The 12,459-nt window shown below is 42.4% G+C and overlaps 1 protein-coding gene across 10 annotated transcripts in view; it reads right to left on the minus strand.

Annotated features, from left to right (window-relative positions):
- The window catches only part of USP6NL (USP6 N-terminal like), a 187,142-nt gene that overhangs the window by 142,849 nt on the left and 31,834 nt on the right, over positions 1-12,459 (minus strand). For 2 of the 10 annotated variants that reach the window (XM_019933247.3, XM_033852354.2), the window contains exon 1: positions 674-809. The exons of 4 other annotated variants lie outside the window; for them this stretch is intronic. The gene's annotated coding sequence lies outside the window, so the exon portion shown is untranslated. Of the gene's footprint in view, positions 1-411; positions 567-673; positions 810-12,459 lie in introns of those variants that run through there. 4 more of the 10 variants (XM_019933244.3, XM_033852355.2, XM_019933246.2 and 1 more) reach the window with 2 other exon arrangements.

Here is a 12,459-nt window from a genome sequence, read left to right on the forward strand (position 1 = left end):
ACAACTGCCGCACCAACACCCGGCTGTGAGCTCCAAACTATTTTGCAAACTCTGCAAAGGCGCAGAGATTTCCAGCTTCTCCAAAGCCCTCATTCACCCCATCCTCCCCTTGCCTAGTCGAAACGAAGTCCCGCGGCAGGAAGGCAATAATTTAAAAGAACGAAGTTTGCCTCAGTCCTGCCCACTTGGACTCTGGAGGACGCAACTGAAACTTGCAAGGGAGACACGTCTCCCGGGGACCGAAACTTGCTCGCGGGGAGGGAGAGGCTGTGGGTCTCCCCTCCCCGCGGACCTGGCCGACCTCCGACCCTTCCAGAGACCCCCTTCACCGGTCGGCAGGTCCCCTCCCGCGCCGGCCCCGCCAAACCCTCCCCGCACGCCCCCCTGCGCCCCTACCCCGCGCCCGCCAACCTGCCAATCGCGCCCGCCAACCTGCCAATCACACCGCAGCACCCTGCCGTCCAGGTTCCAGGGGGTTCCAGGCCGCGCTCGTTTCCGGAGCCAGTCCCCCTGGAGGGCGGGGACGGGGAGCGCTGCTCCGTCCACCTCCCCCGGGGCCGGGAATGGCGGCGTCCGGCTCCCCGGGGCCAACTCCGAGTCCCTGCCTGGAGGAAACGCGCCGAGCCCCACCGCCGCCGGCCTCTGGCGGAGGGAGAGGAGAAAATGAACTTACCTCCGGACGGTCCCGTCGGCGGAGGCAGCGGGGGGAGTCCCGGGGGCCCAGGAGGTCCCGGCGCGGCGGCGGCTACCGCAGTGCCCTCCGCCCCATTGTTTCCCTTCCAAGAGGATCCCGGCGAAGCCGAGCCCTGGAACCAGGAAGTTGCCCGGCGCGACACCTCCTGCCGCCGCTATGGAAACGGCCCCCGCCTCCCAGGGCGGCTCGCCCGGGACCCCGCCTCCGCGCCACCGGCCCCGCCCGCCTCACGGGCCGCTGCCAACCGACGCCGCTGCGGCCGCGGCCGCCGCCATCTTGGGGCGGCCCGGTCGGCCTCTTCCCGGCGGCACGTGCGCGCAGCTCCCGCGTTCCCGCCGGCCGCGGGGGCGCGCTGCCAGGGCTGCCGGGTGCGGGCGCCGTTCCCCCGGATGCGCGGCCAGAAGCGTCGCCTGGAACCCAGAGGGAGGGAGGGCCGGCCCGGGCGGCACTGGAGAGCCAGGACCTGGAACGGGGCTTCGAGGCATTGCACGAAAACGACCGGCTTCAGCTGGTGTCAACTGGCAGGTCGAGGGATGGACGTGTTTCGTTCCTGGCTCAACTACTGACCAGCTGTCAGGACCTTGGACACTTTTTCCCTATGCCTCACTTTCTTCAGTTTCTTCATCTGTAAAGCGGCATAACAATAGTACCTGCCTCATAGGGTTGTTACCTGGAAGCAAGTGCATGGTACTTAGAAAGTGCAAAATTATCATTCATTCAATAAAATGGCACTGCTTCTGACAAAAGTCACATTTCTGTCTTTTTCCAGGAACTTAATCTAAGTGTTCAAATCAGCACCACTTTAAATAGGCTACTGTGTAAGATCCCATTGCTGCTTGAGACTTCTGAAATGCTGATCTTTTGTCCCATATTTCTCTAGGTCAGCTTTCCTTTTTTAGATCATGGAAATTGTCAAGAGTTTTAATCTCCAGAATCGTCCATCAAGAGGTTCCATAAAAAGATGAATGATGTAAACTTTCCAATACTGTAATTAGCTGGCAGTTAAATGATTTATTCACTAGAAGCTAGCAAAGTTAGGGTGTGCAAATAACTAAAAGGCTTCCTGTCCTTGATTCCAGGAACTAGAATTACTAAAGCTGGCAACTCTGCATGGTGGCTATTATCTCTCTTTCCAGCTGCTGAAAACTGACACCAAGAAACTGGGAGCTGTGTGCACTATGGGAGAGGAGGGGAGGAAGGAGGCGGGGTCACGGCCTCTTCCAAAGGATGCAACCTTGAGAACCTTGCATAAGTTTAGGTCTCAAATGGTCTCTAAGGCTTCTCCTTCTAGCTCACAAATGTTGTGATCTTTGTACACTCTTTAAGAAAATACAATGTATATACTTCCCTTTGGGTCTTCCTACATACATTTAAGCCAGATTTGTGAAGACCAGTGTTTAATGATCCTGATCCAAAAATAGTGGGACTTCCATGGCGGTCCAGTGGTTAAGACTCCACGCTTCCACTGCAGGGAGCACGAGTTCGATCCCTGGTCAGGAAACTATTGATAAGATCCCGCATCCCGCACGGTGCAGGCAAAAACAAAAAGCAAACAAAACAAAGCCATAAATAGCTTGATATATGAAATGAACTGGGGTAAAAACAGATCAGGAGCTGGCGGGACAGCAGGACATTGGTAACTTTTTCAACACTCAAGACACTTCTCCAAAGGTTATGGAATGCTCTGATTAGCCATCCCCCAGCTTGGGAAATTTTGAATTTCTGAAAGGCAGGAGCCCCGTCTCATACAGCCTTTTAGCCCCCACTGGACCAGCAGATTGCTTTGCATATGGTAGGCCCTCAATAAACATTTATTGAATTAAATCACCATATTTGTGGCTGTGCTCTCATCATTTCAGGAGGCCTTGGGGACCACAGAGACACGCAAGAGATGTTCTTCAAGGGACATCCTCGCAAACATCATAAACAAGAACCCGGAGTTACTAGTTAATGAGTTAATGGGATTTTGGATGAACAACCTCAGCCCCAGGCTTATTTGGCAAAACGAAGTGGAAATTTCAGATATGTTTTTCCATAAATTTTATGGGTAATTTTTTGAAAACTTTACTTTGGACCTAATTATGAGCACCACTGACTCAATTTTATACTACAATAATAGCATGATTAAGGTTAAGAAAAACCCACATTTTCCCCAAGTCAAAGTGTCACCAATGAATTGTGTCACCTCAGTATAAAACCTGTATTTGTTCTTAGGTATACCTTTAGGGGCTTCCCAGAATTTTTTTTTATTAACCGTCTTGGAGCTATTGTTAAACAGTAAACACAAAGTTTTGTCTTTATATCCCCAGCATAGTGCTTGACACGCGGTAGGCACGCAAATTCACTTATCTATGGCATATGATAAATATATAGAATTTATGTCAATGATTAGCAAGCAAATAAAGATAGAATCATTTTTCCTCTAAATGAGGGATGGGCAAACTTTTTCTTAAAGGGGAAAGATAATGAACATGAGAGCAGCCATAGACAATATGTAAAAGAATAAGTGTGCCTGTATTCCACTAGAAATTTATCATGGAAATAGGTGGCTTTGACCCACAGGGCATACTTTACCAACCCCCTAAAAATTATATTTAGATTATGCTCACTCCACTTTTATATTCATTCCAGTAAAATTTCAGATATTAACTGAAGAAAGTGTAAAAGCTTGATATCCATAAAGCACCAAAAAGTTTAAAAAAAAAAGTATGGAGGAACAGTTTATGTTACCAATTAAAATATTTCAAAAATAACAAAGGTTTAGGGGCTTCCCTGGTGGTGCAGTGGTTGAGAGTCCGCCTGCCGATACAGGGGACACGGGTTCGTGCCCCGGTCCGGGAAGATCCCACATGCCGTGGAGCAGCTGGACCCGTGAGCCATGGCCGCTGAGCCTGTGCGTCCGGAACCTGTGCTCTGCAACGGGAGAGGCCACAACAGTGAGAGGCCCGCATACTGCAAAAACAAAAAACAAAGGTTTAGAACTATGTCTCACACATTATGATGGAATAAGATAGATGGATATTTGCATTTCATTTTTGCAAAAGTTATGCATTATGCTAATGAAAAAAACTTAAAATGTTGCCAAAGGTAAAAGTATATGTTTAAATCCTCAGGATGCCATAGTAACTAAGGCCAGAAGTACAATTTGTGGTGAGAACAGAAGAACATAGGACATAGAGGGAAAAAAATCTCCAAAACAAATCATACGTCCTTCACTATCATCAGAATATGGATGAAAGGGTGCGTTCCTAGAGTCTCCTGTAAATTGAGAATTTGAAATGTGAATCCATGGCTATTGGGTCCATTTAATTTTTTTAAAATAAGGGAGAGCAGATAGCTCCTTAGTGGGGGGAGTTTTTTTTTTTTTAGTAAACCTGTGGAAAGCCTTGCAGTGCACACTGTCATGCTCACCAGCAGTAGTACTTTCTGAAATCTCATAAGGAGCCAATGCTCTCCCATTGGTTAGGAAAGTCAGCTCCAGTGACACTGTGCATAATTGTGCTTCATTGTTGAACACAACTCAGGCCAGTCAACACCTGTGTACCCAGTATAAGTGAAAAAGCCACGACTAATCAACAACCACATCCACAATGCTCATACTGAAAAGTTATCCTTTGGTTTAAAAGAGAAGTTATTGATTGCACAGCAAGGAAGGAGAGTCCATGGCACGACTGTGAACCCCATAAAATTGTATGCAAGTTGCTGTGTACACAGTTTGTTCCTTATAACTATCTGGGGTCCTCTTGTTTTTTTACTGGTATACTTGGGTTTTTTCTGTCTATCTTAAAAATGGACATGCCGTGAGACTGGGGAATGGATCTGTCTTCTTCCCTACTTTATCCCTTAGTCCAAATCAGTGTCTGATACAGAATGAGCTTTCTCTACATAATTGTAGAAGGAATGAAGGAAGGGAAGGAGGAAAGGGGGAAGGGAGAGAGGGAGGAAAGAATGAAGGAACAAAGGTATACAAATATACATTTTTCCTATATAATATTGTACATCACCTATACTTCAATTTTAAAAAATACATTTATTTTCTGGGCAAAATATTTCCTAACTTTCCCATGTGCTCCAAAGGGTTTGTGACTCAAAGGGGAAAAAATGTAGGAATGATTTGTTTTCAACTACAAAGGCTGCCTCTCATTATCTCCTCTGCTCTTTGGTTCACAAGCCAACCTGCTCCTGATTACACACCAGAATGGCTGTCATGGTTTGCCAGAGACCGATAATGATGTCATAGCATTTGAAAAGCATCTCCTTATGTTTTTATAGCTTTAGAGAATTCCTTCTGTCTGCTCAACTTAGAGTTTCCATACTTCAACTCTCTGTTTGACCACCTTTTAGATATCATTCATGACATTTATTTGTTTTTTATTTGTCTCATCAAGAAGAGTTGTGTTAAAAAGTATTCTAAGATATTGAAAAAAATTGAAGTACAATTTCAAGGCATTTTTGTCTCCGTTGCAGGGCGATAAAACTTTTGCCTCTGTGTCTGTGATTTTTGAATTTACTTTTAAACTCTGTACACATAAATCTATATACACTGTCTGAGAGCTGGATTTCAAAGATGACCCCCCAATGAAAAATGCCTCCGCTATCCACATCCTTTTATACTATCCTCCTCTTGAATCTGGGCTGGACCTGTGACTCACTGTTGACAAAAATAATCAGGTGGAAGTGATGTTAAGTGATTTCTAAGGCTAGATCATAAGATGTCTTACTGCTTCCACCTGGGTCTCTGGAATATTTATCTTTGATGGGCTCCCTCCTAGCTCAGCCATCATGCTGAAAGAAGCCCAAGCCACACGGAGAGGCCACACATAGGTGGTCTTAATGACAACTCTGGCTGAGCCCCCAGCATCGACTGCTAGTCACGTGGGTGCCCCATCTTGGACATCCAGCACAGTCAAGCCTTCAAGATGTCTTGAGCCCCAACTGTGCAACCCCATGAGAAACCCCAAATGAGGACATCTCAGTCAACCCACAGAACCCATAGAACCAGGAGAGCAATAATGAATTATTTTAAGCCATTGAGTTTAGGGTGGTTTTTTACCCACTTACAGATAACTGGAATAAATTGATTAAAAATAAAATGTGAAAGCTATACTTAGATATACTTTAGCTAAAACCTTAATAAGTAAATAACTTTATCAAGATTAGTAGAAATGCTGTATTAGAAGGTCCAGTTGTAGAAGAATGAGGGGAGCTGGAAGAGATCCTAACGTATTCCGAGCACGCTTTTCGCTACTAAGTTGCTGATTTTGTCTGGTTCTTTCCTTTGAAGTGGGGTCATGTTGCTGGGTGCTGTGAAAGAACACAGTGACCTTAACCTTCCGGTGTCTGCAAAGTAAATATACTCACAATTACATTTGACTTAAATAGATATGCAATAGTCTTTGTCCACATGCTTTGGCTTAAAAAGGAAAGAAGGAGTGGTCACAAGGAGCCAGACCAAAGACTCATTTAAAATAAGACAATAGATGGAAAAAAATTTTTTTTATCTGCTCAGTTTATCTTTTCTATTGGCTAATACTTTATTAAAAATGCAGGTCCAGGGGAATTCTCTAGCAGTCCAGTGGTTAGGATTCCACGCTTTCCCTGCTGAGGGCCCGGGTTCAATCCCTGGTCAGGGAACTGAGATCCCACAAGCCGCATGGGGCAGCCAAAAAAAAAAAATTCAGGTCCGTAATTCCTAACCTGTAATTTTGAAATCCACAAAGCTCTGAAAACCAAAAGTATTTTTCCTAAATAATTTGCCATCTAAACTCATTGGGTAGCAACTGAACTTCCCTTTGGCTATTTATGATGGTCTTTACCTTATTTCATATGAACACTCACTTCATCACAGAACAATTAGTGTGTTTGATTACAAGGTCCCGTCCCAGACCCCGCTTATGCTGCCCGCCTCAAGTAACATGCAGTATATGTGCTGTGTCACCCTTGAAATGGAAACTTCTTGTTTCAGACCTGAAGTTGACTTTATTGATGGCATAAAGTAAACTTTTTTTGCAGGGGGAAGGGCAGTCTACCGCAGAGTCATTGAGGAATCTCTGGATTCAGACAGCCCGAGTTCAAACCCCAACTCCACCACTGGCCACCTCTGAGACCTGGATTAGTGTGCAACCCTCTGCCTCAGTTTTCTCCCCTGCAGAATGAGGACAGCAATAGAAACTACCTCATAGTGTTGACTTAGAGGACTAAGTGAGATTATGCATGCAGAATGCTTAGCCCAATGACTAGCAGTAAACACTCAAAAAATGTTCACTCTTATTGTATTATTATTAAACGTAAGCTTTTCATAAATTCAATGAAATAAATAATATCTCAGTTAGGATTCAGTGAGGGAAAAAGAAACTACTCAAGGTATTACCAGCAGAAAGATATTGAATATTTAACCCATGAAATCAGATGTGTACAAAGGCTTTGGAAGGAGTGCATGGGTGAAGGTTGAGAGTGACCCTCCACTAACTTTCAGGTTATTCCACATCAGCTGTGGACCCAATGTCAGGAAGCTGCTGCACCCAGAGATCAGAACTTGCAGGAAATGACAGGAAACCATGGCCAATGTCACAGCTGCCCTGCAGCTTAGAAGCTGGTGACTGTCAGGGACACTCTTTGGTGCCTGGCTTCACTGCAAAAATTTATGTCTATCAAACCCTCGTGTCAGCCACTCCTGGAGGAAGAATGGCACCATCCTTATGCTGTCCAAATCCCGAGTGCATCTCACTGGCAGAACCTAAACCTTATCAGAACTTGCTGGCAAAGGATTCTGGGAAATGCAGCCCTGAGATCAGGCAATACTCAACATAAACAGTAATTTAATAACAATAATTTACATTTGTAAAGCACTTGCCATAAAAGCTCTCTGAGGCAGGCAGGAACAGTAGCACAGGGGCTAAGTGATGTGTCTGGAGTTGCCTGGGTAGGGAGAGACTCAGGTCCTTAAATTCGAAATCTAGAGAATGTGTCTTTATGCTGTTGTGTCCTATTTATCATCTGGGTTCTACTTTATCCCTTAAATCTTCATACCATTTATATTATTACTGACTCACATTTCTACTTAAATCAATCTAAAGAGGAAATTTTGCATCACTATGTAAAGCAGAATGAAAGTCACTAAAGTAGAAAACAGATGTCACATGACATAAACAGAAGATAAAAGTAAAAGAGAACACACTGAAAACAATGATATTAAAACCGCCAGAATAACATTGCCCAGAGGGCTCTGAGCCTGAAGCCTGCTCTCTCTTTGTTGTAAAGGGAGATTAGCTTGTATTAGAGACATTAAATGTACTAACAGCAAACATCCTAGCACCAAATTGAGACTGTCATTGATACATTCACATGGACTAAAAGGTGACTGAAATCTCAGTAAAGAAATTAAATTTCTCACTATGCAAGGCAATGTTATTTAAAGCCTTGTCCGTCTTACCTGCCATCAATAGAACACAACCCACACTTTGGGTAACACTGCCTTCTGCCATATCAATACTGAAAGTTTAGCTGAGAATCCAGGTATTTATTTATTCAATTTTGAAAACTACTTCATAGCTGAGTATTAAATGCATGTCAGTATGTTTTGCTCCTACTGACTCACTCATATAAGATTTTTGGATGTGGTTGAGATGAAATTCACATAACATAAAATTAACCATTTTAAAGTGAACAATTTAGTAACATTTAGTGCATTAACAATGTTGTACAATCACCACCTCTATGTAGTTCCAAAACGTTTCCATCACCCCAAAAAGAAACTCAGTACCCATTAAGCAGTTACTCTCCATTTGTTGTCTTCCCAGCCCCCAGCAACCACTAATCTGCTTTCTCTATGGATTTACACCAGATATTTCCTATAAATGGGATGGAATCATACAATACATGAGCTTTGTCTCTGTCTTCTTTCACTTAGTATGAGGTTCATACATGTTATAGCATGTGTCACTACTTCATTCCTTTTCATGGCTGAATAACATTCCACTGTAGGGATATACCCCCATTCATCCACTGATAGACATTTGGGTGGTCTCTACTTTTTGACTTGTACATAGTGCTGCTATAAACATGTGTGTACATGTATTTGTTTCAGTACCTACTTTTCCATTATTTTAGATATATACTGAGGAGTGGAATTGCTGGGTCGTGTGGTTGATCTGGGTTTAACTTTTTGAGGAACTGCCAGTCTTCCATAGCGGCTGAACCATTTTATACTCCCACAGCAATGCACAGGTATTCCAATTTCTCCGTATCCCTGCCAACACCTGTTTTCTACTTTTGTGATTATAGCCATCCTGGTGAGTATGAAGTGGTGTCTCGTGGTTTTGACTTGCATCTCCCTAACGACTAATGATTCTGAGCATCTCTTCATGTGCTCGTTGGCCATTTGTAAATCTTCTTTGGAGAAAAGCTTACTCAATCGCTTTGCCCATTTAAAAAATTGGGTTGTTTCTCTTTTTATCTTGGAACTGTAAGAGTTCTTTATGTACTCTGATCCTTCTCAGATATATGATTTGCAAATACTTTCTCCCATTCTGTAGATTGCCTTTTCACTTAATTGATAATATCCTTTGATGGACAAAAGTCTTCAGTTTTGATGAAGTCCAATTTATCTATTTTTTTGTCTTACTGTTCTGCTTTTAGTGTCCTAGTGCCTAATTCAAGGTCATGGATATTTACCCTTATGTTTTCTTCTAAGAGTTTTATGTTTGAGTTTTTATATTTATAAAAGAATTTTAAACCACACTATAAATTTTTCGTAGAAATAAGGTAAATCCTTTGACCAAAATTAACTCTATAACCACTGAAATTTACTCAGCCTTAAAAGACTCATTTGTTTCTTTAATAAATGGGTTTGTTTAGCCATGACTATAGACAAGTCATTGTACAGATAGATATTGTACAGATTGTACAGATATCTATAGGAGAAATATATATATATATATATGGAGTTAGGCTTCTTCCCACATGGGGAAGGTATGGTTCTCACATGGAAAACTGGGCCAGTGAGAAAGAAAAGAGGAATGGCTTTGGGGGGTCATCACAACGTTCATGTAATCATGTAAACGTTCAGGTAATCTTACAGGCGTTATAACAGAGGAGATGGGATTTGACCTGGTCAGAGGGAATCCAATAGCAGAAGAGTTTGGAGGTCCATTTTTTTTTTTTGGAGGTCCATTTTTAAAAATAAAGAATAATCATCCATTTTAGCTGGACCACTGGTGTTAGGTGAAAATTAGTAATCCTAGGAGCATAACTTGAAAGCATATCATTATGGAGGACTCCAAATACCTGCCTAAGAAGTTTAGACTTAATTCATTAGGCAGCAAAAAGGGCGGGGGGGGGGGGGGAAGGACACCTATTCTCCCCCCCCAAAATTTCTCTAATTAAAACTGTATAGAGATGAAAGAATTTATCTTTAAAAAATTAAAAATTAAAAAAAATGTTAAAGGGAATTCCCTGGCAGTCCAGTGTTCAGGACTCCTTACTTCCACTGCAGGGGCACAGGTTGGATCCCTGGTCAGGGAACTAAGATTCCGCATGCTGCCCAACACGGCCAAAAAATAGAAAAAAAAGAAAGAATTTAGAAAAATTCATTTTAATGCTAGGACTTGGTATTTGATAAGCTATTCATTTATGGAAAATCATTCATTCACTCATTCAATCGACAAATATTTGTTGAGTCCCTAATGCGTGCTGGGCACTGTGATGCCAAGAGCTGGTGATTCAATGATAAAAAAACAGAGCATCACCCTTGTGGCGGTCATAAGCCAATGGAGAATTTATACATGATATCATCATGTCATCAGATTCTAATGTCTCATCTGCCTTTGAAAAGCATTGGTTAAATTCTGTCATCAGATTCTAATGTCTCATCTGCCTTTGAAAAACATTGGTTAAACTCTCTTCTGGGCCAGAAGAGAGTTACAGTCACTGAATCACTCACAGCCAGTGGAAAGCAAGGTAAGAAAGCATTCAAATCATAGTTAACACACCTGACCGGGGGTAGCTGAGAGACCAACAATGTTCTCAAAATCTCCATGTCCCTTGCCAAGTTAATCCATTCCTATTGTGAGTCTTCTGAGTCTGGTTAATACTTCACTACAGAGAGGCCACTCTTTAGCCCTAATTGGGTGAAAGGACAGGAGCTACGCCTAAAGGTCTTCTATACCTCAACCCCAACAGACTCACTCAAAAAATAGGTGACTTTTGCTTTACTGCCTTGTAAACCTAAATACTGTCATGTTAAAATCAAAGCAGAGACTGGATAATTAAGTTAAATTACCCATAATGTACTTGGAAGTTTCCTTCTTTTCTCTCTCCCATCCTTCCTCCCTTTTTTCAACAGCACTTATTGAGCACTTACAAAGAGGCAGGACTTGAGAACAACAGTTACCAAAGTCCCTTACCTGCCCACTCCCCATCCTCTAGTATGTGTCACTCCTTTCTTCCCTATGTTACCTGAGCTGGGAAGGATGCATGTGAAATTAAAACAATTCTCTTTCCAACCCAGAAAATGTAGCTTGCCTTGGTCCAGAAGTGAAACTGCCCAACTTAAGTTTGCTATTAGAAGTCAAGTTTACATTTAAAGGAGAATGTATATAAAACATTGAAAGACCACGTACTGTACGATTGCAACTCTAAGACATTCTGGAAAAGGCAAAACTATGGCAACAGTTAAACGATCGGTGGTTGCCAGCAGCTAGGAGTAGGGAGGCATGAATAGGTGGAACACAGAGGATTTTTAGGGCAGTGAAAATGCTGTATGATTCTTTAATAATGGATACGTGACATTATACATTTGTTCAAACCCACAGAATGTACAACACCAGGAGTGAACCTTAATGTAAACTATGGACTCTTAGTGAGGATGCCGTGTCCATGTAGGTTCACCAATTGTAACAAATGTACCATCCGGTGAGGGATGTTGATCTTGGGAGAGGCAGTGTGTCTGGGTAGGAGCAGGGGGCATATGGGAAATCTCTGCACCCTCCATTCAATTTTGCTGTGAACTTAAAACTGCTCTAAAAGATAAAGTCTATTTTTTAAAAAGCAATGAAAAAAAGGGGAGTTTACTAATTCAACCCATACTTCTTAAGCACCTAGATGTGCCAAGTACTGTACAACACATTATAGTATCAAAAATCAACAAGACACACATGGTTCCTCCCCTCACAGAACTTATATTAATGTGTTAATCACATTCAGTGGTCAATTTTACTCTAAATAATGATGGTAATCATTGCTGTTATCCTGTCCTGTAGTAAGAGTCGATACGAAGGTGCCAATAGAAAACTGGGCAACCACCAAGGTACATGGCAAAGAAGTTTATGAGAAATAAACAGATAATGAATAACCACCTGTTCTGCTTCACAAGTAATCAAACCTAAATTGAGGCCAGTAGAATGTAATTATTCATCTATCATATTGGCAAAGATTTTAAAACACCCAGAATATGTTGAGAATCTGGTGACATGGGTTGGTAGGAATGTAAACTGGTAGGATTTAACTAAAGGGCACTGTGGCAATATGTATTAGATTTTGTAATGTAAATACAGTGGTCCAGTAATTTACTTTCTAGGCATATTTTTTAAGGAAATAACTCACATACAAAAAGGACCCACAAAGATCCATGTATAAGGAGGTGGTTTATCACAGCCTTGTTTACAATATAAAAAAATTGGAAGCCACCTCCTCCATGCCAATAAAGAAGTGGTTAAAATAGAGCAACCCATCTAACGGAAGGCAATTCCATTAAAAACTATGTCCAT

This window comes from Tursiops truncatus, chromosome 2 (assembly GCF_011762595.2).
Source record: "Tursiops truncatus isolate mTurTru1 chromosome 2, mTurTru1.mat.Y, whole genome shotgun sequence".
Lineage (NCBI taxonomy): Eukaryota > Metazoa > Chordata > Mammalia > Artiodactyla > Delphinidae > Tursiops > Tursiops truncatus.